Consider the following 24895-nt stretch of genomic DNA (forward strand, 5'->3'; position numbering starts at 1 on the left):
TTGAAAAGTCCAGGCTAGTTCTTGTGGAATGTCCTCCACTCTGTGTCTGTTCAGTTGTTCCCTCGTATAAGACTCACGCATGCCACCGAGGGAGCTCGCCTTCCCCTGGCGTTGCCTCAGGAAGCGCTCGGAGTCAGGCTGCCCTGTGAGTGGTGGTGGCAGACTTGGTCACGTCCTTAAGGTGGTGCCCACCAGGTTGCTAAGCGTTTTCTTCCTTCTGTGATTCAGTAGCCTCTGGGGTGAGCTTTTGAGACCGGGTGAATATCCTGTTCTCCAACAGTCTTTCCCGGGAGTTTTAACATCTGCTAATGGTCTTTGCCTGAGTTAGTGATTGCGTTGGTGGTTACTGTACCCCAGTGTTTGGGAAGAAAAGTTAATTGTACCTTGGGTGCCAGAGAAATGACTCTAGGGAGAAAAAAGTCACGTCCTTTTTATTAAAAACAAGAAGAATTTTTTTTTTACATATTTAAGATAGAGTTTTAAATGAAATTTGTGAGTGTGAATATCAGTAAATAAAAGGCTGTGTTAATTTTGAGTGCAGATTTTTAAATTTTGAGCTAATAAGTTTCTCAATTTTGTACACCGTAATTTAAAATTTGTGTTAAAAATTTTAGAGTTGATTTCTTGTTATTGGTAATTATTGCAGTTTTTGCAACAGAAATGGGAAAATGCCCTGAGTTGGTGAGGGAAGGATCTCCGTATAAATGTGTCTATAGAAATATCATCCAAGGAATTTATGAAACTCGGAATGAATCTGTTGTATTTTTTAAGCAGTACTCTTGAGAAATTGCTTGTGATAAATAGGTTTCACTAATTAAATCATACACTTCCATAGTACATTACATATAAAACTAGACTAGGAAATAAATATAATTAAAGTAAACATGCCCTTCTAATTAGTAATTGTTTCTGCCATTTTAAGCAAATTTCAGAGTCACAGAGAGCTGCTCCACGATAAACCTAATAATGAAGCTTGTGATAACAGGTGTAAATTAACACAATGGAAAACATTTACACTGTAACATGCTAAATTAAAAATGACATTAACAAGTCTCATTTTCAAATTCTCTATAATTAACATTTGTTCAACCCGGAGATGAATAAGTGCAGTACAATGGTAGATGTCTTTATTTATAGCTTACGATATTTGTCATGGCTTTATCTTTGTTAAATTGTAAACAACAGAGATGCATTCCTTCTTAAAATATGTCATGTTTATGTAATCTTAGACAGTTCTGACTAGGGGTAAAATGTGATATTTACTGGTGTCATTACGGTGGGTAATATGCAGGTGTGCCACCAGAACGGCTCTGGTTGGGGGTAGAGATAGACATGAAATATTGAGAGTGGTTGAGTATTGAGATATGCAGGTACGACGGTAATAATATCCACGACATGATAAAATATTAGGATTCCCTCGAGTGTTTCCCTCAGTGTACATATGTGCTTCTAAGTGCTTTGAATCGATGTTTGTTTCTGCAAATAAATATTATCTTAAAGGCTTTCTTTTATGGCACTCGTTAATATAAGCTAGAAACCAGAGAACAGAGGAAACAGCTTTGCAGCTTAATTTGTCACAAAGGACATGATGTTTTACTCCTTACAGAGAATTTCATCAGTACCCTAATGATTGAATGAAGAACTTAAGCATTATTACGTTGATAAATATTGGCTTAGATCTTATGGTTGACTTTTGTTTTTAACTCAAGATTTTAATCATTCTAACTGAATTAAAAAAAATTGTCAAGGACATTACAAGGGTTATTTTTTGAGTTTTTAATTTAATTTTCAGTTTATTTTATTTAGGTTGCTTTGGGGTTTATCTTAGAGGTAGAGGATGGAGAGCCAAATAAGGACAGTGTCTGTGTTGTGTCCTTGTCAAGCCTGGCATATAACAGGTACTCAGTAACACGTAGAGAATTCTAAGATGCAGTATCTACGCAGTTCTGGAGCTTACAGTTGTTGGGGAGACGGCGATTGCTGTACACCATCAGCCCTCCTGGGGCCCAGCCTTCGGACTTGGACTGAACTATACCATCGGCTCTCCTGGGTCTCCAGCTTGCCGAGTCACCCTGCAGAGCTTCCATAATTGCATGAGAAAGTTCCTTATAATCTATCTCTTTGCGTGCGCACACACACACACGCATCCTGTTGGTTCTGTTTCCCTGGAGAAACCTGACTAATGCACCCACATAGCAGGACTGTAGAGTAGGTTTATATATAAGATGCCCAGGATAGTAAATATTTATTTCTACCCTTTAAGGGAGGATTTAAGGCAGTTCTTAGCAGAATTCCTGACATAGAGTGAGAACTCAATAATGATAGCTGTGCTTATTAAAAAGCAAATTTGTCCACAGTTGCTTGGCTGTTTTCTATGCTTCTTAGAGGCAGAACGAAAACAGTGGTAGACACGTGACTGCTGCTGGTGGACAGTAACTGCTGGTGTTCAGCTGCTTCAGAGCTCATCAGTTGCGTGCTTTTCTGGGGTGATTTCACAGTCTTCTCTGGCTACCACTGACCACTTGATTAAAGAAAATAGCCAATTCCTGCACCCCCTCCCACACTCGCCCCCCACCCATTGCTATGGCTTGTTCCTTCCCTTTCTTCTCCCTCTCTGTTCAGACCAGTGCCGTTATAGCCCTAACTTTATGAGGATGGCTGGTTAGGGTGGGGAGGTGCTTAGGAGCCTCTGGGCTGAGGCTCTTTCTCCCAAGCAGATTGCCGTCTTGTAGTTATCACCCCCCACCTTGGCTTGTTCTCCCCGTCTCTGCAGGTCTGCTTCACTGCCTTATGTGCCCTGACCTGCCAGAAAGTGAGACAGCAGTGGAATAGAAAAGGTTGACGGGGCCTCTGAATGGACTGTTTTCTTTTTCCTCTTTGGTCCATCTACAGATTATATTTGAAGGAATATAAACATATCAACTTCCCCCAAACTAAATCTGAGAGATCAACCAAAATTGAATGCCTTGTGCAACATCCATCGGTCAGTGAACCAGCAAACAGCAGGCCAACCCACAGAAAGAAAAAGAAGATAGTATCCATTTCTATTTATTGCTTAGGGAATTTTACTTTTTTAGCTGTAAGCTGCTGCATTGAGTTGGGAAAGTGAACTTATGTTGGGTATTAAGAATGAAAAAAACCTCAAAAAAAGACATTGGGGTTCGCTGTACTCTATCACCCATATAGATAGACGTAAAGGAGGAGAGAGATGGGGTTGTAATTCTGATTACATTCAATATTTTCATCTAGAAATTTTCTCCTTGCACCATCCCTAATATTTGTGTCTTACAGGACAGTGGCAAATGAAAACAGAAAAAACTGTTGCACTCAAAATGTGTAACTGTGTATGAATATATAGATACTGCCAGGAAATGAATGTTTATGAGGTGTCTTCTGCAGAGAGGATGCTGCTAGGTGCTGAGAGAGGGCGGAAATGGAGGATGTGTTCCTGCCCTCCAGGCACTGGCCCCGTAATTGAGAACCCAGCCATCTGAGGCAGAGGAAGGTGGTGAGGAAGGGCAAAATGGGGCTGCTGCCCACAGTCACAGCTCCTAAATATGTTTACTCTTGGCCCCGTGGCCAGAATGGACGGAAACTGCCTCCGTGAGATCTAATTACCAGAGACGAGATGCTCAGGTGTGAGCTGCCTAATTATGAAAGCCCAGGGCAAACACGCTCTCAGGAGGCCGACCAGTGTTAAAGATACTGGAAAAATAATTTTGGCAGCAAATTTAAACTTGGATGAATTCCATGAGGAGCTGCAAATGGAGAAATGGAGTCTAGGCTTTCTTAAAAAATAAAAACAAAAATCCTCAACAACAGCTACGGAAACTCTTTGAATTTATTATTTCAAGCCAAATCATCATGCTAGTTTCAAAAGAGTGCGTGAAAATGAATGCACATGAATAGGGCCTTTAAAAAGCTCATAATTAAGGCAAAAGATCACACACTTGATAGGTAGATGGCAGTAGTAAAAACAATTGCTCTTTGTTGTATATATTGGTCAGAAAAAGTTTTATTTTCTAGTATTCTGCATCATGAAATTTTTTTTAATGCAGCTTTTTTTCTTTGTCTATATTCAGTTTTTCTGAAAGTAAGAATCTCAAGTGCAGTGAAGCTATTTTGCATTTTTTTCAATATCACATGCTTCCCATGTAATTGTATGGAATTCATTTTGCATGGCCCCAGACCAAATCCTTCCAGTTCCTGTCCTCATGTATGGCAGAGCCATCGTTTAGCACATGCCTCCAAGCCTGATAGTAACACAGTGTTGTTGTCAGGAGAAGATGCTTGCCCCGGGCTCTGGGAACATGCATCGCACACCGTGTCATCCCACCTGCCCTTCCCATTTGGGGCTGAGGCCACAGATTTTTTCAAAGCCAAATTGATATTTTTTTGAAAGTAGCGTCTGGCTCTTTGGCAGCTCCACAGAAGTTATCTTGGTCCTTTGAGAGTTTCTCCTGCATTTATCACATGGTTTAGATACTGAAAAGGGTTCCTGGCATTTTAACATCCCAATTTCTGGGCAAGAGGAACGTGAAAAAGCTGAAGTCTGTTTGCACTAGCAAAGCCTCTTTGAAATTTGTAGGGCTGAAAAAACCCCTCCATGTTAAAGAAAAAAACAACACAGTCTTCCAGGTTGTGTCTCACCTGCATTCATGGGTGATTTTTCTACTGCCTAATTTTAATATCCACATATCTGGTATTTATGCTGGAGAGAAACATCAGTAGGGATTGTAGAGAAGCGGTCTTTGAAAATATTCACTGAGAAAACTAAAATAACATTTTGAATTTTCCTCACTTTCTGATTATTTTCCAAAGGTCCCACCTCCAAATACTATCACATCGCAGGTCAGGGGTTCAACACATGAATTTGGGAGAGAGACAGATATTCAGTCCATTACGTCACGTCAGAAAGTTCATCAAGTTCCTCATTATCAAACCTCAGAGAGCCTTCCAAGCCCAGGCCACTCACATTTCCATGTGACTTTTCTTTGCTTTATTAAATAATTTATTCATGTTGGATGCGTTTGGCTCAATTTGGTTACTTAATCATCATTTGATAGGCAGCCGCTGAGTATTTTTTCTTTGTTTCTTGGCTGCTGTTTTGTCCGTTCGTTTCTCACTCATTAGGTAGCTCCGGGGTGTGGACTGCCACAATTGCAACTGGTTTTATGCATCTCCTGGAACAGTGTTCATTTATGTAACAAACACCTATGTTGGACCTACTGTGTGCCAGGCACAGTTCTACACACTGCAGTGAAAGGCGATAGCTTTCCTCTTGGAGCTTACTTTTCAGTGGGACAGATAATCAGCAAACAGTAAATTTCAGATTGAAATATATCTGTGCTATAGAGAAAATAAAATAGGAGATAGGAGACATGATAGAGAATGATTTTAGGTGAATGGCACCACTAATTAGGGTGGCTGGGGAAGCCCCACTGATGAGGTGACATTTGACCTGAGATCTGAGAAGTTAACCACACAGAGGTCTTGGAGAAAAGCTTTTCAAACAAAGGAAGCAGCAGACACAGGGGCCTTTCTCCTGGCTCATTCACAGGACAAAGAACAAAGAAAGCAGGCCAGTGTGCCAGGGGCAGAATGAGCGATGGTGGGGCAGGACCAGCAGCCTGGGAGGTTATGGGATGGGGTGGGGGTGGTATGAGATAGGCTCGGAGAGTGGGCACGGGCGGGAGTGGTGAGGAGTTTGTCATTTATTCTAAATGCAGAGGAAAGCTATGGGAGATTTTAAAGTAGAGAAAAATGGGATTTTAACAACGCTGCAGGTTAATTCAGTAAACATCATGATGATAGTAGGATGGAAAGTCTGAATGTAAATACATGTAGTAATAGCCGGTGTACTTGCTATGATGTGGACACCCCTTCTGTAAGTTTGAGTGAAAGCTGAAAGAAATATTTTATGCAAAATGAATTACATATCTCTGTGTTTCTAACCGTTTAATATTCATCATTTGGAGCAGAAGTATACATTTTTATCCATGTGTGGGCATAAATTGTTCATTTGAGTGGGGCATGCCAATTTTAGGTAAGGTCTCCTCTTAATTTTGATTGTGTATCCCTTGTGGGTACATGTCAAAATATGACAGATCAGCACAGGCCAACCTGGATTTAATGAATAGGAAACCTTGGAATTTATATGATTTGGGGGCACACGGGGGCTTTTCTAATGCCAATTCTGAGGGTAAGTGGCATGGAGGTTATTTGATTAATTGGACCAGCATAAACTCTAGCTTCGGCTGACTGCCTGTCATCTGAACACAAAACATTGACGATTAGTTGACTTAGCACTCCAGAGCTAAAAGCATGATACTTTTCTCACCGTTAACAGAATATTTTGCTTAGCATTACAGTTTTAGATAAGCATTGGCAGTGCCCTGCATATATAAGCCTTACTTATGAGTGAGGTATTTTCCAAGGTGTATTTCACCCACTCTGCTCCCTGAAGTTCAAGCGTGGTCGAAGCCATACCTTTGCAGTGAGGCCCATTTCATAGTTGCTATGTGAACCTATCTGTACTTTTGTGAACTGGAGGAGGCTTAGGCTTCGTGCTTAGGAGGCTCTCACTGAACTTCTTTGCTGACCTGTTATTAGTAGAGCTGTCAGTCACACGTGACTTTTGTCCTCATGAGATTGTGCGTTTGCACATAGTAGTAGCTCTGCATTGGCCTTGTTTTGGAAGACCCAGAGACCTGGATTGGCTTACCTTTCAAGGGGATGAAGAGGGAAGCTGTAACCCGATGAGGATTGGCTGGGCTGACTGTGATCCCAAGTGCCACCTTGACCCGCTGGGCCCCTTGGCCTGAAGAGCTAGCGTTGATTCTGTCCGCTCCTCACCTCCAGGGAGTAAAAGAAATAAAGAATTTGAGATGTTCCCAACTGGTGATCTAGACCCTTTCACTTCATATGTGTTTTGAAATTCGGAAGGTTGGTGACTTTTTTAGAAGCTCAGTAATAAAATTTAGTAGTAGTTGAGACAAATACTCACAGCCCCTGACAGCACTTGTCCTACAGATTTTCATGTTTTGTTAGTCCTACCAGTTTTTCTCTCATTGCATAACCGTATTCTGCTTTTTTATGTGAACGTTTTACAGTGCAGGAGCAATTTCTTACTTTGTTTTCTCAAAAATACAAAAAGTATGTGAAGTATCAGCATTATTATGCCCACCTATAAAGATAAAGATAATGATATTTTTTCTGAGGTAGATATTTGGCAAGTTGTGGAATGGGGTCCTGTCCCAGACATGTAGACATCAAGCATTGGGCTTCTACCACCATTCCACATTGCCTTTCAATTTGCAGCAAGAAATCGCTAAATGTCAAAGTCAATAAAGTTTAACATTTTCCAGTTGGGAAGGAGGCATAGGATAGTAAATATTAATCTGGAGTGTTTTAATATTTCTTTTGCACTGATCAAGAAGGATACAGTTCTCTTCAGGATTAGGAGCTATTTGTGTTGACACTGAAGTTTATCTTTTTTAGAATTCATAGACTAGAATTTGGTGAGACTTAGTTCTTGCCATATTGTGTTGAATCGAGGATGCATGGAAAGATGGCGGGATTGGATGGGGTGGTGAGAGAGGGAAAAGCTGAAGAGAGATTGAAAAATCTTTTTCTTTTTCTTATACATCTTTTTATTATACATCTGTATTGCTTATTTTTTATTGAAAACTCTCTCACTTATCTTGTTATTTTAAAAATCCTCATAAAAGGGAAAAAATAATGAGGTTAAGGAACTTGCCCCAATGTGTGACAGACAGCAGTTAGAACACAGGTCTGTCTGACTCCAGTCACAAAACGTGTTCCCCAGCTGACTGAGGCTCTCACCCTTTGTCCCATTGCCTGGTTCTCTTTCGAGGGTTCAGCCAAGTGGGGCTCTCCTCTTTCTGGAGGGTCTGTCCCATCGTTGCTCCGGCTGGCTTCCCGGCCAGTCTGACCAAACAGCACTTCCCTGAGCCCTGAAACAGCGTGTTCTAACACTGCTTTCACTGCGATGGTCCATGAGAAAATCCTTTAAAGAAAAAGCCATCTGTAAGAATGAATGAGGAAGGAAGCCTCTGCGTTGCTTTCCCTGGGCAGGTGTCTCAGACTGGCGATGCCGACACCAGTTTTAGCCACTGCCTTGGCGTCCTGCTGTCCTCAGGGGTTCTCCTCAATGGTCCTCTGATGTCATTGATAAGGGTGTGAGACTAGGACATTCTTCTCCTACCGCTAATGACTAGAAAAGGGATCTGTTCTGTTGTTTTCCCTCTGCCCCTTACTGACAAGGGGGAGGTTCCCAGGAGTGGTTGGAGCTTTTGAAACTCTGCAGTATATATTGGCTGAATTAGTAAAATGATTGCATCTCGGTTAGATTGGACTCTTTCTTGGAGCAAAGGAATGCCGTAGTCATCCGAGTGGAGCTCTTTCTTTGTGTGGAGATCTGTGTCAGGGACTCAGGAGAAATGGAATTCCAAGTAATTTGTCACATTTTCCTTCTTTGAAGAGATTCCAGTCTGAATGGGAGGCTGTAAGCAATAATTATCATAGTACTTAGTGACCTTGAGCAAACGGTACAAATGACTACAAATTTAGCAAGGTCCAGCAGAGAAAATAAGGACAGAGGAGCATGTAGGGGAGCTGAGGAGCGTGTGGTCAAAGAGAGGGAGCTTCCTGTGGAAGAGTGATGAGTGTCGAGAGTCGTGAGAAAGGGGCAAGGCTGTGGGTCATGAGGGTAATTGAAATTCCAACTAGAAGGCATGGCAGATACAGTTATTGGGTTTGAAATGGTCAGCAGTGTTGAGGCAGATGTTTGCTATGCTGAAGTATTCTTATAAATCTCTATATTGGAGATTTATAGGAAATAGGATGGTTAAGATGAAAACTCAGTTTAACAAACATTCAGTGCCCTTGGAGCTAGGCATTAAGCTGGGTTGTGGGGAGAACAAAGATGAGTGTCTGCCCCAGAACTCATGGTCTTGTCGGGGGAAGGGAAAAGGAAAACTAATCTGTACTAGGTGTGAGGTGGTAGAGAAGGAGGTGGCAGCCACTTACGTTGGGGACGGCTTCCTAGAGGAGAGGAGTGACCTAGAGCCAACAGTGAGTGGCCCGTGGGAAGAAAAGACAGAAGAGGAATTTCAAGTTAAGTAAGAAGGTTAACAAAGCCATGTGTAGGAAAAGGAATATGATGCACTGGGGAGTTGTCCTGTGTATCTAGAATACGCATGCAGGAGAGTAGCTTGGGTAGAGCTAATGAAGGAGGCAGGCAGGTCACGGGGTGGGGGGAATGACTTTTACGTCTTGCTAAGGGTTCTGGGCATCATCAAGTCTGGTAGAAAATACTTGAAGGAGTGTAAATTTGACAGAATAGCTACTAGGAAGCCATTGTAGATTTTTGAACAGGAAAATGACTTAATGAAGATGGTATTTCATTTAACTAATTAAAAATTTAAGCACTGTTATAATAGTTTTTTTATTATAAAAGCAAGATTAATTTCAGAAAAATTCAGAAGTAGAAAAACTGTAAGGAAGAAGGTAAACATGTTGCATAGTCCCATGACCCATGGGTAGAAATTAAATCGTTTGCCTGCTTTGTTATGTATGGGCCTTTCTGTGCGTATATGTGTCCCAGGTAAAATCATGGGAAGATTCTGGACTGGTGCCTGGCCTCTTTCCCCTTAACTGCAAGCTGCAGGATGTCTTTCACTTGCCCTCTCCAATGTTTATAAAATACATGAGAAATAAAATCAAAGTCCTCTTTGTGTTATTAGTCCACAAGATGGTTGAGATTGTTAACTCTTTTCTGTGTCTTTCTGTAAAACACTTTTCCTCTGTGCAGCCCTTATGTATAGACGTGTAAATTGTTTTAGGGGGTTATCTGTATCTCCAGATTGTTTTTCTATTTGAGGAAAATTCAAGTCAACTTCACTGGTGTTGGAAGGCGGGAATGTTGGAGAGAATGAGATAAGTGGCCAGGTGGTCTGTTTGTCTGAAATCCGTGGGAGTAAGACCATACGATGCCCTTAGTTTGGTGGGAAAGCAGGTGGGGTGTAGATACACTTGCTCAACTGAGGTGTCCCTGGGTGCCTCATGTCCTCTGGAGGACCGCGTAGGGGGCTGGTGATCTTTCCCATCCTTCTGTTTTGGACTTCTTTGCAGAAGAGTGGTTCCTGTGTTGTCTTTGCCTTTTCTCCCTTCTTCCCCCTCTTCCTTTAATGGTTTGATGGGGATTTTTAGGACGAGAAGAAATAAAGCCAAGAGTTTTATAATTGGAAATAGTGACTTTGAAAGTCTTTTACCCGTGCCACTTCAAAGTCTACACAGACCCCAAATCAAACAATTACAAAACAAAGCAAAAAACACAAAACCACTCAAGGTTGGAGTTGAGAGTACTGTCCTTGACTTTCTCACTGAGCTACATATATATAGTGCGTATTCCTATTTACCCCTTCCTCCCATATTTGGATCATACTCTCTATAGTTTTAAATCTCGCATTTTTACTAATATTGTGAGCATTTATCATTAAATATCATTACATTTTCCTTGAAGACAGTTTCAGAATACTCACTTTACATGAAGGTACCATAACTTGTTTAAGCATCCTTCTATGGGACATTAGATTTTTTTTCTCGTAATATTTTGGCTGTCACATGAACATGTGCTATGGGGAACATTCTTGTAGAGAAGTCATTGCACATATTGCTGGTAATCCTTTAGTAAAAATTCTTAAAAATGGAATTTCTGATTGGAGGATGTGAGCTTTTATACAGTTTTTGACATATTGCCAAATTTCTCTAGAGGAAGATGGGACTTGTTTTGCTACCAGCAGGAGCTTGTGAGACCTCCTGCTGCCCTCTACAGTTGTCTGTATTCAGGATTATACTTTCTAGTTCTTTGTCTATTTGGTAGGTAAAGATAGTATTTCTTTATTGTTTGTTTTTTCTTTTCCTTTTCAAAAAATTATTGATGAGCTACTTTGTGTCCCCCCACCCTTGTTTTGTTATTTTTATTTTTCTCTCTTTTTTTGTTTTTTTCTTACTTACTTTTCATGTCCTAACTCATTTTTATCTGATTTTTAAAAACCATTTTCTTTATTTCTAAGAACTCTTTATATAGGTAGAAAATAGGGCCATTACCCCTTTTCTTGTATGTTTTATATATTTTCCCCAGTTTATCTTTAATCTTTTAACTTTGTGGGAAGTTTATGATGTATAGAAGTGTATAATTTTTACATGGTCAAATATATCACTTTTTTTGCATTCTCTTTAATTGCTTTAATGATTAGGAATGCCAGACCCTTCCAAGATCACATATTTACCTATATTTTCTTCTTGTTGTTTTATAGGTTCATTTTAAAACAATTATTCTTTAATCTGTTGGAACTTATTTTTGAATATTTTATGAAGTAGGATAAAAAATTTTTCTCTTCCCAAATACTGTACCTGTTAGCCTGCAACCCAGAAGTGGATTTGTAATGATATGGAGTTAGGTTTTAAAAAAGTTGGTAAGACAGTAATGGCCTAGGGCGATATGTGGGGCAATTCTAAAGTTATTAAATAGAAGGAATTGAATGTGACAGATAAACGACAGGCACTTCAAACCTAGGGCATTGTGAGGATGATGGTGCCATCCATGTTAATGGGGAATTCATGAGGGGAGACTGGTGTCAGGAAAGAGCTGGAAAAATTTTCTACAGCTCTTTATTTTTTCAGAGCTTGGCACACACTTTCAATTTTGATTAGAGCCATATCAGTGGTCTCTCTCAGTGGACTGAATATCTTTGCAAGCCAAGAGTGGATTAAGTGGTTCAAGAGATAGAGGAGAATCTGAGTTTGGAAAGCCATTTTATATTTATTCATAATTGTTTCTGAAGTACTCTCATTGCTGCCACCTCAGTGCTGCCCGTTCCGAGAATGCTTCTTTAATTACAACTTACCTTTGTTACTTTTGTACAACTTACCTTTATGGTTAACAGATAACTTTCATATCACTTGGTTCTCACAACAACCCAATGTAGAAGGCATGCGTGCATTATCGTGTCCTTGTTTTTAAAGATCTTGAAACTTATACCCAAAGACGTTTGGTGCCTAAGGTCACACAAAGGAGCTATGTTCTCTAGTTCTTTCATTGAACAAATACTCGTTAAGGGCCCGTAGTATGCTGGGCACTGTTAGGTACTGAGGATACATAGATGAGAGGAAGGTTCTTGCTCTTCAGTGTTTAAGTAAAGTAAAAGGCGGAGCTGGAACAAAAACCCAGATCCTATAACTCCAAGTAGTGCTCTTCTCACTACACCATACTTTCTGGTATATGTACCCATAGGCTTCTCAGCTGAGACTGGTCAAAATATGGTTAGATTGCTTCCTTTATAAGAACTCGATAGTGATCCTTAGTTGACCGAAGAGTCATCATAGTCTGCAGGAATCATTTTTATTCGTAATTGTCATGTCTGGTTACTCTTGTTAAGTAAATGTGATTCATTCATACTTGGAGGCTCCTTCCACACCAACAGTATTCCTGGATAGGGAGAAAGGTTGACTAATTCAGTGAGGATTATGTTAGCGTAGCTTGATCTAGGGTCCTGATACTTGGGTGAAATATGCCTCATAAGCATCCTTGTTTTAACAGAGTTGGTATAAAGTAAGGTTGGCTCCTGGCCTGAGCATCCTCAAAGCATGTTCTCCTTTGTGCACACAGGTGATTCCACAGGTGTCTGAAGACTAGAATTTAATGGAGGAGGTTGACCATAGCCATAGTGAAGGGAGCCATGGTTGCACATAGGCACGTATTGCTCGTGACGTGGTAGTGTGGAGCAATGCACTGCTTTGTTGGTAGCCTTGATGATAGGTTGGAAGACCTGTGATCTTCAGGGGAATGGACTTTGGGACAAGGAAGGATCTGACTCCTTTCCTTGACCAGAATTCACTTTTCAGAGCCAGGACCTGGTACTTGACAATACATCTCCATTAAAATAAAAGAAAACTCACAAGAGGCAATTAATGTGGGTAACATTTAATACTTCATGTGTGGGTGAACTTGAGTGACTTTGATGGAATGAGGGAACTGGGTGATAATTAGATCAACGTATTATGTTCCTTTCTACCTTGGTGTTCAAGGTATACCTTTTTGGGGTGCTTTTTATAAGCACTAGATCAAAAGCCAGACATCTATATTACTTGGTTCTTTGTTATGGAAAGTGTAATGTAGAGTGACTCAGACTCTTCATTTTTGAAAGAAATGTTTACTTCATTGATACTCTGATATAAATGTGCCAGCATGATCATCCGTCTAGAAAGTTTAGTGTTTGGAGATCAAAAAACTAAAAATGAAATTAGGTTTCTGTGGACTTTCATCATATTGGGAAAAGCTAATTGTTCTAATGATTTCTTTTTTTTAAATTCTGAACTGAAAAGAGATTGATGTATTTGCAAACTGAAGATGGGAGTACGTCTGGTCAACTGATTTTTGCCAGTTTAATTTCTCTAGTTAATTGTTTTTTTGTATTTTAGTCCATATTCACATGTATGTTAATTCTATTGTTATATGTGTATGTTAATTCTATTGTTAATGTGTATATTTTACATATAATACTCTTTTATATTTCTATTTCATCTCACAGTATTATTCAATATACTTTTATGTGTTCCAATAAAATCATTGTTTTTATATGTGGTTTCTGATTGACAAGTTGAATAAAGAAATTGATTTTCTTTGGTGTAAAACTAAGTGTAGAGTCATGCAGGAAAGCCTTTGGAAAACAAATAGAGCAATCCCTTTGTCAACGCTAATATTTCAGTTTTTCAAGCTACTTGCATGACCAGAGTGATAACCAATCTTAGAACAAGAATTTGTTATTGATTTGCCAGTCTAAAGTAACAAGTTACTGCTTCCCTTCTTATTGAGAATTAAATTAAAATAATTCTCTGCCCTATATAATATGTATCGTGAGAATTCCCTTGCATGATTTATGTGCTGCAGAGTAGCAAAGATAAATGTTGAAGAATCATATGACTTTAGATAAAGGTTGTATATCATTACTACATAATTTTATTATATAGTAAATCCTAATTTGATATGCACAAAAAGCTGTTGCAGAGGTTCTTAAGTTTAGGGGCACATTGTATTATAAGAATTTGCATCTTTTTTTTTATTAATCCTGATGAAAATTCTTAGCCCATATGGCTTTTATTGTCCAATAAAAATTGCAAGTGGGAGATGCTGATTTGCTGACAAAACATAGACCCTTTTGCAAATCAGAATTGATTATCATTCAAAGGTAATATTAGAAATAAAAATTCTATATTGTTTTCTCTTCTCAAAATTAAAATATGAAGTTATAATTAGGTACTCTGTGTTTCATATAAAAGTCAGATAGTGGGTTTTTTTTGCATATTTTAAATTTATTTCCAGAATTTACCATCTGGTAAATGGTTTGAGTTAATTTCAGAGAGTTGCAAGTAACTTAGATGTTTCATACACAATTAATGATTCATGTGTCCTGCATTTGTGTGCATGCGTATGTATGGAATAAGCTTGTTGAAGCTCAGATTTTTAAAATAAACCCACAGTTAATCTTAAATTTTTTCTTCTAACCTCTCCTCCTACCCCAAGGCCATGGAGTTTTTAGGGCCATAGAATATTTTTTTAATAATGAAGGTTTATTTCTTGCTCATGCTGCATGTTTATAGTGTGTCAATGGGTGTAGGGACTCTTTGTGACATTGACCTCACTCAGGGACCCAGGTGAAGGGAAACTCCATCTTTATGCTTCTGTATTTGGCAATGGAGGAAATGCAGATATGACATATGCAAAGATACGCATACTTGTTCCCAAACTAGCTTCCAACAATTGTGTGTGGAATTGTGTGGAAATTAGCAAGCCGATTCCAAAATATGTATGAGAAATACAAAGGGTCAAGAATACCAAGACAATCTTGAAAAAGAATGAGGTTGTAGGACTTACTCTACTGGATATCAAAACTTTATTATAAGGCTATAGTAAGTTAAGACATTTTTTGTTGGCAAGGGATAGGCAAATAGACAAATGGAATTGAAAAGAGGGTCCAGGAACAGGATCCCAATGCGTAGGAAGACTTGATTTATGGCAAAAGTTGGTACTGCAGAGCAATGAGAAAATAATGGTCTTTTCAATTAATAGTGCTGGGTCATTTGGATCACCATATGGAGAAAAGTTAAACCTGATTCCTACATCACATCAAAATCAGTTTCAGGTTGTTTTTTTCCTGAACTGAAATTGGTTTCATGCATAGTGCGAGGTAGGGGTCAAGTTTAATTCATTCACTTGATCATCAACAGAACGTAGATCATTGATCAAGTTTAATAGAACATTGCCAGAATCTCAGAAATCTTTCTTGGGCATCCTTTCAATCATTATCTTTCTCTTCTCTCCAGAGATAACCATTATCCTGAATTTCAACACTGTAGTTGATGTTTACTTGTTTTTTCACATCATACAAATGCAATTATATAGCAGATACTCTTCTCCGTATTGCTTCTGTCGCTCAGTTATTATGTTTGGGAGCCTCATTTATGTTGTTGCATATAGCTGTAGTTCTTAAGGAGTGTGGAGTTACACTTCATCTCTCTGAAAAGTGGAGGATCTCCATAAATTGTTTGGAGTTCTGCATGGGAGATTGATTTATTCTCTTCCATTTATTTATTTATCCAATCATTTATTTCTATCAGTATGGACTTATGGATATTTATACTTTGGGTTATAACTCAATACTGCTTTATTTCGTTGCTCAAATTGCTCCCGCTCTGGCCTTTGGAAACTCAGTTGGCTCCTGATCCTTTTGACGTATGCACATCACTGTGTTGCTGTTGTTATTGTTCTGAGCACTTTCTTGCTTTCTGGCATTCCAAGTTGCTTCAGACCTATATTGTATATTTTCTGTCACAGTCCTAGAATCAGCGCTCGTTCTTTTTCTTGGAGAATGGTGTTAGAAACCAAGATCTGGATGCTAGCTGTGGTTTTTGCTGCTGTGCTGTTGATCCTTCTAGGACCGCTCAGCTGACAGAGCAAGGACGTATGCGTGTATACTAACCTGTGTCTATGCACATATCTATAGATATTTCTATATGTGTCCATCTGTATCTATATTAAGCTAAATGTAAGTTCATGCTGATATCTCCAACCTAATCCGTTATCATATGGATCACATAGATCATTCTAGCTTCCTTCCCTTTATTATGTGAGAATGATTCCAAAGTTTCTTGGCCATTTGGAAGAATGGAATTGCCATTTACTGAGATGCAGAGGATGACATGGGGAGCAAAATTAGGGTGAACTTCTAGAATACTGTTTTTTATTCTTGATAGCTGGTGAGGAAAGTTATGTATATAGGATTTTGTTATCTTAAATATTAGTAAAATATATATAACATTTGTAATTGTGATTTTTTTGAACTCAAATCTGCTACTTTATTTCTTTAATTTGTTTTAAATTATGGTAAAATATACACAATATAAAATTTACCATCTTAAGCTTTCTTTTTTTTTTTTTTGCTGAGGAAGATTCACCCTGAGCTAACATCCATGCCAGTCTTGCTCTGTTTTGTAGTATGTGTGCCACCAGCACAGCATGGCTGCTAACAGAGCGGTGTAGGTCCACACCCAGGAACTGAACCCAGGCCACTGACGCAGAGTATGCTGAACTTAACCACTAGGCCACCAGGGCTCGCCCCATTTTAACCATTTTTAAGTGTACAGTTCACTAGTGTTAAGTATATTTACACTGTTGTGCAATCTTCAGAACTGTCTTCATCTTGCCAAACTGAAACAATATCCATTAAACAACTCCCTATTTCTCCCTCCCCCAGCCTTTGGGAACCACTCTTTGGCTTTCTTTCTCTGTGAATTTCCCTGCTCTGGGTACCTCATAGAAGTGAAGTCAAAGTATTTGTCTTTTAGTGACTGGCTTATTTCATTTAGCCTAATGTCCTCAGGGTCCACCCATGTTGTGTGTGTTAGTTTGCTAGGATTGCATAGCAAAATACCACAGACCGGGTGGCTTAAACAACACAAATTAATTTTCTCACGGGCTTGGGTACTGGAATTCCCAGTTCAGTTGGTTTCTTCTGAAGCCTCTCTCCTCAGCTTACAGGTCGTTAGCGCCTTACTGCCTCTTCACACGGTCTTTTCCCTTGCACAGGCATCCCTGATGTCTCCTCTGTGTGTCCACATTTCCTCTTCTTGTAAGGACAACAGCCAGATTAGATTAGGGCCCACCCTAATAAGTTCATTTTACCCTAATCACCTCTTTAAAGGCCCCTCTCCAAATACAGTCACCTTCTGAGGTGCTGGTGGCTGAGGATTCAACATATGAATTTTGGGGGGACACAGTTTAGCCCATAACATTGTAGCGTGTGTCAGAATTTCCTTTAAGTCTGACTCACGTTCCATTATGTACCACATTTTGTTTATCCATTCAGTGGTCATTTAGGTTGCTTCCACCTTTTGGGTGTTTTGAATAGGGCTGCTATGAACGTGAATTTACAAATATTTCTCTGAGAACTTGCTTTCACTTCCTTTGGGTATATAACCAGACGTGCGATTGTTGGATCATACGGTAATTCTATTTTTAAGTTTTTGAGGAGTCGCTGTACTCTTTTCCATGGTAGCTGTACCCATTTTACACTCCCACCAGCAGTGTGCACAGGATTCCAGTTTCTCCACATCCTCTCCAACGCTTGTTATTTTCTGTTTTTTTAAAGAGGAGCCATCCTAATGTGTATGAAGAATGCTAAATGTTTAATATGAGGAATCAAATATACCCAGTAGAAACAAAGAAAAAAGAAAATTTTATTTCTTCTGTTTTTCAGGAATAATCAGTGTTAAAATCTTGATATTTAGATTGTTGTTCTATGTATGCATAAACACACACACACACAAAATATGCCTTTGTATGATTTTAACAAAATTGTATCATATTGCTTATATAATTTTTATCCTGTTTTTTCCATTTAAAAGTGTTAGGTTATGAGTATTTCCTGTGTCGTTAAATATAATTGAAATATGTGAGTTGTGATAGCTACAACATAAATAATGATTTAATTATTTTCTGATTATGACACATTGGGTTGTATGTAAGATTTATGTAAAATTCTCTGATGAAAATGTATCTACATAAATCTTTGCTTTTCTGACAGTTTCCTTTGGACAGATTCCTTGGAGGAGATTAGCAAGGTAAAATATCCTTTTTAAAGATTCTGAATATTTATTACAAAATGCAAAGTTATCTTTAGGAACTTGGCTGTGATCTATACTCCTTCCAGCCATGTGGCTGACACCACTGTCACCCAGCACTTAGCAGGAATGAATATTTTTTCCAACTCATTTTTAAAAATCTTTTTGAATTGGGTAGGTAAGAATGGTTTCACTTTGGCTTGTATTTCTTTAATTATTAGTGAGGATGTACAGTTTTCATATATTTATTATTCTTTCTTTTGTGAATTTAATGTGCCTGATATGATAATTGACATAGATAGGAAATAGCAAATTGAATTTGCAGAATTGCCAATATTTTCCTAGTATAGGGAGATGCTATTAGTCGTAGTCTTTAAGGTTTAAGAAAATGTAATATTCCTTATATTAATATTAAGAGATGGTGTTGCATTTATTAATGATAATTTCCTTGTTCTGTACGAATTGTAAATACTAGTCAGAGAAAACTGCTTAAAATATAAATATTTGAAACAAAGGAAATGCACATTATAATCTGAAAACCAATTGATTTTATCTAAAATTTTAATTTCATTATGTATTAACTCAAAAAGAAATAAATATAATAAATAGTATTTCTGAAACAGCAAAGTTTGATTAGATGAGAGATAAGGAGACAATTTCACAACAAAACTGAAAAGAGTCCTGGTGATTGTATAGGTAGGAGAGATCTGATGGGAAGGATGGTCAAGCCAGGGGTGGAAGGAGGGGTGTGGTGAGCAGACAGTTAGTAAATCCGTGTCTGGGAGAGTAGAATTCAGAGTTCCTGGAGGGCCTGGCAGTTCAGTAAACGCCTTCTGATGTAAATCGCTATCCCTCTATAAGTTGAAGTTTCAGGTGCTTCTGTATCCAGGTTCATAGTCTCGAGGTACTTTATCTCTTGGAAGAAATAGACATGTTGAGTTCATAAAGAGAAGTTCCTAGACCTGGTGTCAGATGACCTGGTGTCTTCTGAGTTGTCCTTGGGAATCATGTACATTATTTGTCTGAGACCCAGATTATACCAGAGTTGATGCAATTAGATGCTCTCTGGATGAATATCCTGATTTTTTTTTTTTTTCATGTCTAAGTACAGGGGTATTACTGAGAGATTCAGAAAGTCCTTGATCAATGTGGAGTTTGGTTGGGTTGAAATCTATAGGTTAGGTTTATTGAGAAATTGGTTTAGTTCATCCTTGGGGTGGGGATTGAGGGGCATAGGAAGGAAGGGGAGTGGAAAAAATAGACCTGGCCTGGTAGGGAGAGCCGGGATCCTGGTATAGTGTGGCACATAATCCTGTGCCGTATTTACTAATCATTGCCTTAATTTTACATTTTCCATGTTTATAGGTAGTTTAGAATGGGAAGAACAAATTAAAACATATGCTGTCAATATTTTAAAAATATAATGCTTTGTGTTAAAAATGTGATATATGCTTGTAAAACTTCCAAGCAGCACAGAAGAAAATAAATTCCTTCCCACCCATTGCCTCTCCATCTTTCACCTCAGAGAGAACTATTTTAAAATCTTCATGTATCTATAAACGCACACCTTATTTTATGTAAAAGGAATTAGACCATCCATGCTCTTCTACAGCTTATTCTGGCCACTTAATATATATGTCTTGGACATTGTTCTGTGTCTATACATTTAGTTCTTCTCTATCCCACGGCTACGTAGTCTTCCATTGTATGAACTGCCTTAATTTGTTAGCCAGTCTCCTAAGAGTGATATTTAATTGGTTTTAAATTTGTTTTTATTCTGAAATTTAAATAATAATGCAGTGAAATCCTAAATATGAATGATAAATTCCTAAATATGAAATCCCTGGGTCAAAGTCAGTATTTAGTGACAGCCTGTTCAGGCCACCTCTCTCAGATGGATAAGGAATGGTATTTCTTTCTGCATGGTGGGTATTTTAGTCATCTTCATCTGGATATTAATAATATTTCACCGTGGTGGATCACTTTTAACATTTTCAAAGACTTCGGTGTTCATTATCTTATTTGCTTCTTACAACCACTGATCAATGTATGGATTGATTTTATAACCCTGCTTAAGATGAGGGCCTAAGGCAGGGAGTGGCTCCTTACTTGACTATGGCTGGTCTTTACCTGGGTCTTCTCATTCCTGGCCCAATGTTAATATCTTTGAAAGTAGACAAGGGTCTTTGGAAGTTATGGGCCCAGTGATAGGAAATATTCTTCTTGTTCAGTGGGAGGATTTGCTATGTCTTCCCTTTTCTATAATTCCATACTGACTCAGAATCACCTGCTGCTTATTCAAGAAAGCTTCAAGTTCAATAATTTTCTAATATGTTTCCCGTTGAGTTATTATAGTATCTTCTATTAATGCATGTAGACTTTTAATTGCCAAAGGAGTACATGACTCTTCTATGTCTTTTTGTTCAAATCATTTAAAAAAATTATTTGGTAAAACCTAGCTTTATCAACAACTTGGGGCTGCTGCTTTCAGAATGTACCTGAAAAGCCTTTACGTGTCTTAGAATGAACTTTGCTGTCCTGAGGAGACCAGACAAATCTACTCACAGTATTGCTTATCCTTACTGCCAGTCAGTGAAAGGACAGATTGAGTGAAAGAGAACCTAGGTAGGTCATCCATCCATCCATTCATCTATTCATTCAACAAAGGAAATTGAGTGTCTACTATGAGCCAGGCATTGTTTTCAGCTAATTCTGAGAGGCGTGGACTCTGAAGTCCAGGGGAGGGAGAACCCTGCTGCCCAGAAGCTGGAAAACCAGGATGAAAGCCCACAGAATGCTGTCCTCCTGCTAACTCAGCAGAAGGCTAATTGATTTTGAGTTGGCAGAGATCAAAGACGAGGAGAAAAGTGGATTGTCTCTTCCCCTGTCTCTCCCAATATTATGTGCCACAAACTGCCCAAAATTACCTACTCTAGATTACCCAGGTCTTTTTTCTGTGCACGGCATTTTGATGAATAGCCTTCTTCATAGGCTTTCCTTCCATTAATAATATTACAGAGCTATCTATATTGCCTGTGACATTGGTCTTACTCTGTTGTGTATGAGTGTATATATGGGAAACATGAAAAGAGACAGAAAGAGTAAGGAGTGGAGGAAGAGAAGGAAAGGAGGAGGGGAGGAGGGGAGGAAGGGAGGAGGGGTGAAGACATTTTAAGATAATGAAGCATACGTGTTGTCAGAGTAGACTGAGTCTTCTCTTTGCCATGTTTCTTAAAGAATTGTGATAGTTATCATCATGTGTAGGCAGCCCCATAATATATAAATATAATATTCATAATATTCTAGGGATCAAATAAAATATTTTTATGATAGATTACATGTCTAATTGAAGTTGGGAACTTGCAAGTGATACATCAGCTATAGGAAGACCCCTTGGTTTTCTGACACTGTGTTATATGGATATTTAGAATTAATCATCTTTAGTGTCACTAGCACAGAATGAATTATAGAACTTTAGAGTTCAAATAATTCATAATCCTTATCATCTTCCTCTAAGTCAGCTTAATTATAGAATTTTCACCGTAGGAAGTTGGAGAAATGTCCTCAAGAATCTCTGTGTTGAGGTGGGGATATGGATATTTTTTCATGTCTAGCTGGCACTTTGTACATAGTAAGTGTTAACTGAATATTTTTTGATAAAAAATATATTATTTTAAAAACTTAAATTGTTTTTAATATCCAGAACTTCTGTGGAACTTAGAATTCCGATTCTAACCGTTATTATTTAGGAAAATCATTTAAATTTTCTAAGCCCCACTTTTTCATTGATGAAAGACCTTTATCTTTAAAATGAGCGTAAGAATGTTTATAGCACACAGATTTTATTTCATTTTTATGTTTACACGTTTGTTTATTAAAATTTTGTGTTCTGCTTAAATAAGGGCTATATAACAGGTTTGTTGAGAGGGATTCAGAGGATAACAAATAAAACTTTCTTTACAAACTTTCCAGCACCAGACAGTTGGCCAGTATTACTTTATTATGATTCTCATTGTTATTATATTCTTTAACCATAAAGAGCGTTTTAGGATCCAGAATCTGAATAGATTTTCGTTCTGTTTGTTCAAATTGTGATATATGTATAGACTAGCTTTTGAAAAGGAAGGAAAAAAAAATTAAACAATTATTTAGCATGTATTTTTAAAGTATTTTCTTCAGTGCCCACTCTGTGCTAGTTAATATTCTAGGTCCTGGGAATACAGGTTTACAGAAAGTAGACATAGGCCCTCTTCTTAGGGAACTAACCATTTAAGGGAGGATTCAGATAATTAGTGTGAGAAAAGTGATTATGGGGGAGAATGCAGGTTTCTCTGTAGTACATATGAAGGGCCCCCCAGTCAGGACTTGGGTCCGTTGAGGGTGTCCAAGAACGTTTCTGAGAGGGAGGCATCACCAATCTGACACCTTCAGGATCAGGAGGAGGTGAGCAGGTTGGAGAGCATACACCTGGGCTCAGAGAGAGACCAGGGCATAGAGATTGGATGGATTGAAGGCTGACATTGGAGAGAGAAGCAGGGGCAGATCATCTCTGCAGGGCCATCGACACCAGGTTTAGCTTCTGTCCAAAGGCGGTGTGGAGCCAGAGCAGTGACGTGATCGAACTACTGTTTTAAAAATACCACTTTACTGTGGAGGCGTAATTCTACTGGGGCGGGAAGAACAACCAGGAGACCCTTTAGGAGGCACTGCAAGGGACTAGGAAGGAGCCAGTGGTGGCCTGGAGTGAGAAGGTGGCAGTGGAGGAGAGAACTGGACAAATTTGAGTGATATTGACAGGACTGGGGGATTGATTGGATATAAGGGGCAGTGGTTTGGCAAATGACAGAGTCAAGATGGTGCCCATATTTCTGACCTGAGTAACTAGGTGGGTAGTGGTGCCATCCACCAACATAGATGACAGAAGTGGAGGCAGAGGCTGGGGTCAGGGTGTGGTGAGGGGCTAAGTGTAGAAATGCTGGGCTGTGCATGTTTTTGGGAAACCTGACTTGAGGAGACCAAGTGGATAGTTGGATAACTGGGTTTGGAGCTGAGAAGACAGATTGGGTGAGTCTTGGAGCCTTGCCCGTCATCAACATAAAGATGGCACCTGAAGGCAAGGAGTGAATGACATCACCCAGGAAGACTCACGGGAGAACAGGCCAGGCTTAGACACAGAGACTTGCACAGAACCCCGAGTGACAACTGCTTCTAAAGGAGTGTCCCAGGAAGAAAAACATGCAAAGCAACCTCAAGAGTAGCCCAAGAGGCGGGAGGGAAACCAGGAGCACGTGGTACCACAGAGCCTGGAGTAGACAGCCTCTTGAAAGATGGTGTCAGCTGCCTGGGAGGTGGGGAGTGAGAAATATCCATTGATTGCCCAGTGAGGAGGTGGTGACCCTGCTGTGAACAGCAGACCCTGATCCCAGATGGCGTGGGCTTATTAGGAAAACCAGGGATTGGGAGAGACAGCGAGTCTCTGTAGAAAACTGTGGTTGAAAACAGTCAAAAGAGGACAGAGGGTCAGAGAGGGCTTATCATTTTTTTTTTTTTAAAGATAGCAGGACCTTGAATGAGTTTATTTGCTGATGAGAAAAAGCCAATTGAGACCAAGACAGTGACCAAATAGGAGAAAGTGGCCTCTATGGGAAAGTGGCCGGTGGGGGGAATAGGCTTCAGGGCTCAGGTGGGAGAGTTAGCGCTGGGCCCTCAGAGGGGAGTGAGGAGGGGTGGGGTGTAAAGGCCTGAGTGGCAGGGAGGTGGGGAAAGGTTGGAAGGGGGGAAGTTGAGGGAGCATCTACCCATGGGCTTCTGTTTCTCTCTGACTGAGGAAGTGAGCCCGGGGTCTCATACCCTGGTCCTGCTTTCCTGATGACCCTAGAGGCTCCATCCTCTCAGGGGGGTACTGTGTTCTCTTTCAGATACTGGAGAGTGTTAATTGTCTTATTTTCCTCTTCCTGTCTCCTTTACCCACCAAGACTTCTTGCTAAGCTGATAAACTGCCCTGGACCAAAACAGGTTGTTCTCCTCGTCAAAACAGGGTCTCTTCCCTCTCAGATAAGTTAGTGTCTATGATAGTGGTTTCCATCTGTTCTACATGGAAGACCAAATGGTTGGTCTGTCAGATAGCTTGGACATCAGAAGGTGTTTGAGGACATGCATATCCCTTTAATTCTACCTTTCCGTAAAGTTAGCTATTTGTTTTCATTACTAGCCTCGGGCTAGTTCTGTCCTTCACAGGTAAATTAATTCAGTTCAATAAATAGCTGTAGCTCTAGCTGACTCTTGCTCCTTTTCAGAAATGCCATTCAAACAGATGGTTCATATCTCATTCCTCTGGGAGGAAAAGAAGTTGAGGAGTTGGATTCAGGAAGAGCATGAGCCATTCTTTAATGGCTAACATTTGGGGTCTCAGGGCTTTCCGAGTCCAGGAGCTTGATCCAAATGATGTCAGGAAGTTATATGAGAGGGCTCGGCCACCCTTCTGCCCTCTGACTTAAAGCCATGCCCATGACCCTGAGTGGCCGCATGGGGGTTGTATGGAAGAGCATCGTAAAAACATAAGCGTGCTATAAAATATGACCCTTCCTGCATATGGCTTTAAAATTCCTGGGAGCCCAAGTTTAGAAACTGATGCTGTAAAGTGAAAATGAAATTTAACTGAGCATTTGGTGGAGGAAAAGTAATTTATTGT

At 39.4% G+C, this 24895-nt stretch overlaps 1 protein-coding gene across 8 annotated transcripts in view; it reads left to right on the plus strand.

Moving 5' to 3' along the window:
• The window catches only part of AFF3 (ALF transcription elongation factor 3), a 573094-nt gene that overhangs the window by 98688 nt on the left and 449511 nt on the right, over nt 1-24895 (plus strand). The window contains exon 2 of one of the 8 annotated variants that reach the window (XM_070511632.1): nt 18168-18204. The exons of the other annotated variants lie outside the window; for them this stretch is intronic. The gene's annotated coding sequence lies outside the window, so the exon portion shown is untranslated. The remainder of the gene's footprint in view (nt 1-18167; nt 18205-24895) is intronic. 8 annotated transcript variants of the gene reach the window in all.

The sequence above is a fragment of the Equus asinus genome, chromosome 6, assembly GCF_041296235.1.
Source record: "Equus asinus isolate D_3611 breed Donkey chromosome 6, EquAss-T2T_v2, whole genome shotgun sequence".
NCBI classification, from domain to species: domain Eukaryota; kingdom Metazoa; phylum Chordata; class Mammalia; order Perissodactyla; family Equidae; genus Equus; species Equus asinus.